We start from the raw sequence: 6,431 nt of genomic DNA, 5'->3' as shown, positions 1-6,431 counted from the left end.
TGTCATGAGCCCTATATGGTAAGAGCAATGCCTAGCTCTAACTCACATACATCAGTCTCTGGCCTAAGCATATCCATGAATGACTGAATCACGACTGAATCCTCAGCACTTAAGCCATCCATATCCGTCATCGTATCCACAAATGACATGCCATTCTACACAACTGGCTCAACATGCTCACAAACTGGAGCATCATGCAACCTATCCGCAAAGGAGACATGCCTCGTCTCCTGCATGGGTGCGTACTCACAAAAACTGTGCCATCTCGCACATGACATACTCGCATCGCATGAATCGTGCCAACACTAGCACCTCTAGCTATGACTGGTTGTCCACGATGCAATCGGAAATTGTGCTCATCCAACACTACCTGGCATCCGTTGTCTCGTAAGTGACTCACAGAGATCAAGCTCTGCGTCAAACCTGGCACATGGCGTACATCTCGCAACACGTATGATGCACCACTCGGCAACGATAGTCTGACATCTCCTGCACCGACTATGTCATGCACTGAACCATCAGCTAGACACACATGTCCAAGCATACCACTAGCATATGTGCTAAACCACTCACGACTCGGCGTGACGTGAAACCTAGCACTCACATCTAGTATCCAATGCGAAGGTAACGTGTCGTCAAAAACCGACATAAGAAAGTCAAGAGTAAACATGGAAGCAAAGTCGACATCTCCGTCATGCGTAGCCACATACGCTACATCTGCTCCCACATCATCCAAAGTGATAGCATCCCTCCTGTGCTATGTCCTACGTTGTCTCATCTGTCGAAAACAACACCTACGTACATGCCCTGTATGACCACAATGCCAACACACAACATCTCTAGACTCATCTGTGCCAAAAGCATTGCATAATCTTTGCCATAACTCTCTAGTTGTACATGCATCCAACCCAATGCGATAGACAGACTCACCAAGGTGTAACATGATCGTCGAACGTGCAAGCTCATCAAAGTCCTCCTACTCATCGTCATTCATTGACTCTGCCCTAGCATCCATGCCTTGTAGTGGCAACACTTGGCCCAACTGAGTCAATGCATCATGCATACCTGCTTTCCAATGCTCAAAGTTTGAACCATCAAACTTTGTATGGAAAATCACAAACCCTGACAATGATGTACATGCCAAATCCATGGCGATAACCTGTGACAAGACCAATCACAAATCGATCAACTGACAATAGCCAAAGCTTGGCTAACTCATACACCAAGTATTGCCAAAATACAACATAAGCTGGCATAAGCTGTCTAAGAGAAGTATCATCAAATATGACGATCAATGTAACGAAACAAAGTGAGCAAAACCGCTCAAATGATGCCAAAACACCCGCTCTAATCCAAGAGCACTATGTGGTAATCGATGAAACTATCATCAACAATCTCCCTCCTGAAGAGATTACCACATGTATGTCAAATGACATAATCCGGTGAGCAAACACTCTCACAATGCGATGCCAAAACACTATGGCAAAGCAACCACTGAGTGCCAAATGCAATCAAAACACGATTGCAAACCATGCGCATAAACAAATAAACTCGCAAGAAAAATCCGGCAGAGTTTCAACAGTATTTGGCTATCTAACCATAATAACCATAAATGCCATAAACATGCTCAAAACCATGAGCAAATCATATGCAAAATCCACACTCAGGTATACATGAGCTGCCCCAAAGTCTCAACTCCTTAAACTTGGAAAACAATCCTGTAATCCGAAACATAAAGTGCATCAACCACACTCTTCAAGCGAAGCATATACTTGGATACAAACCAACCAAAATATGACACAAATGGATGCTCAAAATAGCTGAAAATCAGCCTACATATGCCATTGCAAGGCGAAGAATACCACCCGCCGAAAAGCGCACATCATGTGCATCCACATGGCAATATAAACGAGCATCAAGCATGTACCAAATGTGTATCAAAGAGCATCCAAATTAGCTCAAAATTCAGCTCACAATCATGCTATAAATGCTTGCAAATCTCTCTACAAATCCGTGCACCCCACCTTCCGAAATCTACTCAATCGCATAAGTCAATGCACATAACATGTGATGAAGCCACTCTCGAACCTGAGAGTCCACAAGAATGCATACATCCACAAAGTGTTCTCAATGTATGCGCATAAATGTGTTGAAAATATCAACCCACACTCTCTTCACTGAGAGAAAAACATCACTGCGCAAAATAAGAGAATGACAAAAGCTCAATCCGAGCTCTCTGAATGTAGCATACATAATCTTCAACTTTTCGAATACCTTGCAGCCTGTCAGCTCATTTCTTCCAAACCACTCAGAATTTGCAAAAACTTCCTTATGCAAAGTTGTAGACCACGCGAAAACGATTGGGCTACGCGGGAATGGACCTGAAATGTGCTGTTTATACAGGTCAAAACAAATCTGTAAAACTCTGCACCTATGTACCCTAGACGTGCAGGCAGTCTGGTCAGGAATCGCGGGAATCGGCTTGAATAAAGACGTTTTGGTAGGCCAAAACAGATACGCAAAAACGTGCTGCAGTTTTTGATGCTTCTCTGACTGCTTCCCCGCTGAGCTCCAATGGTGCTCCCAATCCCTGAGCTCTGATACCAGTTGTGAGTACGCGGATGCGGTGCGTGTGCACAGGGAGTGCAAAGGGGGGGGAGAGAGAGAGAGAGAGAGAGAGAGAGAGAGAGAGAGAGAGAGAGAGAGAGAGAGAGAGAGAGAGAGAGAGAGAGAGAGAGAGAATGACACAGGATGTGGGGTGGAGCTCCCAAATCTCACTGTGTGAGCACTATGTGAGAATGTGAGTGAGAGCTCCTTATTCTTTGTATGTATAAAGAATAAGGAGATAAATGTGGGCGGCCGGACACTGGTCGGCGGACACGGGTAAAGCACGGTGAGGCACACCGCCTTTACCTTACACCATTGACTTTGGTCCCGCGCTAAGATAGATCCACAAGCACATATCTATATTCTAACTCTTGTTCCTGTTTATTCTCCCACATTAAATGATCACTTTAATACGAGGAAATCATTTGGGTTAGTTAGATATTAGATTTTATGACATAACCTCTCTCTTGAAATCATAGTCATCCTCGACTATGAGGTAGAGGAGATAAAGCTTTAGTCATTAGTCTATGTTTCTTAGCGGATAGAGAATCCCTTTTTACCCTACGACATCATTCCAAGAAGGATGACTAATCCATTTGGGGCTTGGGAGACTTAGCTACCGCAAGCATGTATGCTCTTGAGCCCATTTCATTCTCCCAAAGTAGAGTGACAAATTCTACTTGGTGTTTGAGAGATGTCGTTATCACAAACATGATTCTAAGCATGCATACTACTTAAATTTGTGCACAATCAAAAGAGAACTAGACTTATAAGACAAAAACATTGATCATTTAAATGTAACATTCACATTTGCTTACTCTAATGTAGCATTGTAAGCATTCACAAGGTTCATACCATCCTTAAGATGTGTTCCTTGCATCCATCTAGCATCTTCAAAAGGATAATTTTTGAACTTAATAAGATACCATCGGATAATCTTAACATGTCTTAGTACCTTGTCTTCATGTCGAAGAATCGATTCGGGCTGAAGCACTTCTTCTTGATCTTCGATCTTGGGCGGGTCCTCAATGATTGGTTCTTGTGGTGGCTCTCCTTTGTAAGGCTTAAGTAGGCTCACATGGAAAGCATTGTGAATGAGCCAATGGTTGGGCAACTTGAGTTGATAGCCCATCTCATTGATTGGTTTTAGAATTTGAAAGGGACCATAGTATCTTTTTGCTAATTTAGCATAACACTTTTGGTGGCCCGTAGGATTTTCCCGTAGTCTGCCTTAATCGAGCTTTGGGAAATTTGAGTAGGACCCAATCATTTTCTTTGAAACCTAAGGCCCTTTTGTGCTTGTTAGCAATAGCCTTTTGCCTTTGTTGCGAGATAGATATAGCCTCCTTAATCTTTTTGTAGGTCTCGGCTGTATTCATCGGCAGTGAAGATATTCCCATGTACTTTAAGTAGCAAGGGACTTTTAGGTCCTCCTTCAATGATTTCGAAAGATACCTTCCCCGTAGTAGTATGGACAGTGTTATTGTACGCATACTCTACAAGTGGTAGATACTTCTCCCATTGTGAATGTTGATCTACTACTGTAACATAATTCTTTAGTAGATCAAGAATCATAAGGTTAGCTATCTCACTTTGGCCATCCGTTCGTGGGTGATAGGCCGAAGAGAAATTCAACCTTGTACCTAGATTTTCAAAGAGAGCTTTCCAAAAATTACTGTTCATTTTAGGATCTCTATCTAACACTATGGATGTTGGCAATCCATGGTGTTTAAAAAATTGAGATATGAAGAGGGTTGCCATTTGGTGTGTCTTAATAGTTTTTTTGACAGGAATAAAGTGTGCTTGCTTGCTAAACCTCTCGACTATTGTCCATATTCCCGTATTCCCATGGATAGACTTGGGTAATCCAAAGATAAAATCCATGGATATACTCTTCCATGGCAAACTAGAGATTGGTAATTGTTGAATTAATCCAGGTTGTTTTCCTCTATCATACTTGGTCTCTTGGCATACCACACATTTGGAAATATACTTTTGTATATCCACTTTCATGGTGGGCCAATAAAAATATGTCTCTACTCCTCAAAGAGTAGGTTGAATCCCTCTATGCCCATGTTAGCAGCAAGCTAAACCAGATACCATTAAAAACAATCATTATTTTGATAAATCGAGAATATTATAACTCCTATTTTTCGGATAAAATTTGTAATCGATGAGCCGGGGCTACAAGCTTCCAGATTGTATCAACCTGTCTTTAGTTAGAGCTTCCAGATTATTAGTTTTGACCACCAAAAACTTTGGCTAAGGTATAAAAGCCAATTTTGTAAAGTTATTATGAAGTTTTGGATAATGAAATACACAACGTGAGCTAACAGCACTCACTTCTCTCCTTCTCGCGCTTCCTACTCCCTCCCTGGTTGTCACATTGCAGTCGTGTTGCAACCGTAGGTAAGAGCTTTACGCATTGACGTAAGCATTTCACGGTATTTCGTAGCTTTTGGCGTCGCTGACCCGCGGCTTAGTTTCATCATAAGTAGGAATTTACACTTCAAAATAAAAAACTAAGCACATGCGAGGTATTGGGACATCATTGCTAAGCATTTAAATGCACTCTGGATCGAAAACGACTAGGTAAAAAATCCACTGTTGTTAATAATCGTGATTTTTGCACTTTGACCTAAAGTGGGATTTGAGACCATAAGCATGTATGCTTAGGTCTTATAAACATGTTCTAAAAGTTTCATTACGTTTGGATGTCATGATGCTATAATGGATGTGATTTGTTTGCCGATGAGCGATTAGCTTTTGGTGATTTCTGTCACTTGAGTGTAGTTTGAGTTAGATGCGAGTTGTTTGTTGTTTTCCAAGAGATTGACAACCTCTTGTAGCCTCTATGCACTAATCAAGTCAGCTTCGTCCCATGGATTGACAATTTATTCGTGGTTCTCACTACATCTGCAATAAGATAGGAGTGAGGTTAGACACCCGTCCCACATTTGGTGCCATTGCCGAGGATCGAAGAGACCTAAACTAGAGATAAACACGAGCGTCTTGTGAAGTTATCCTTTAACTTCCTCTAGGATCTCCTAGAGTTAAAACTTTCATTTTAAAATTGCATAGCTTAAGAGTGTCGTCTTTTGCTGTGTAGAGGTAGCTTGGAAGTAATCGTACTTGTTGTGTGCCTTTAGGATTATAGGATTGTAGAATTAGATTAGGATTTTGAGAATGATTGGTAGATTAGACAAGCTTTAAGATCAATGCCCAAGAAACCATAAAAAACAAAAAAAATGAGTGTTTGTGGACACTTTCCACAACCCCATTACAGTAAAATGTAGGAGTAGGGTAAGTAGGATCCGAGGTGGGTTTCAAAACATTGCTCTCTCCGAAAGAATCAATTGTGAGTTGTTATGTGAAGTTGCGGAATTTTAAGTCTACGGTTAGAAATAGCACGAAAAGACTGCCAACCACTCAATCCGATTGGAAAGTATGCTTTAATAGTTGTATGAACCAGTGGGTAAGCTCAAGGACACATTGAGGTACAAAAATTTCAAGAGTTTGCAAAAACTCAGATTATTTACTTTTTCTTGATATTTTAGGCCAAATTAAGTTTTGACTTGACTCAGAGGCTTAAAATAGCTCATGAAAAGACTGTCCAATGAAAAAGTTCAAAAAAGCGCTCATTTTGGGCCTAAAGTAAATAATCGCGATTATTTACTTTCAACTCAAAACTGACCAAGGCTGATAACAATGACTCTATGCATGTGTACAACCAACTTTTGTAAAGGACCATAGAATTTGGATCACCAAATTGACCAAAAACTGAGTAAAAACTAAAGTCTGTATTGACTTCAGGAACTTGAGTG

The sequence above is a fragment of the Adiantum capillus-veneris genome, chromosome 18 (genome assembly GCF_014529385.1).
Source record: "Adiantum capillus-veneris isolate H3 chromosome 18, ASM1452938v2, whole genome shotgun sequence".
NCBI classification, from domain to species: domain Eukaryota; kingdom Viridiplantae; phylum Streptophyta; class Polypodiopsida; order Polypodiales; family Pteridaceae; genus Adiantum; species Adiantum capillus-veneris.
This window is presented reverse-complemented; position numbering follows the sequence as displayed.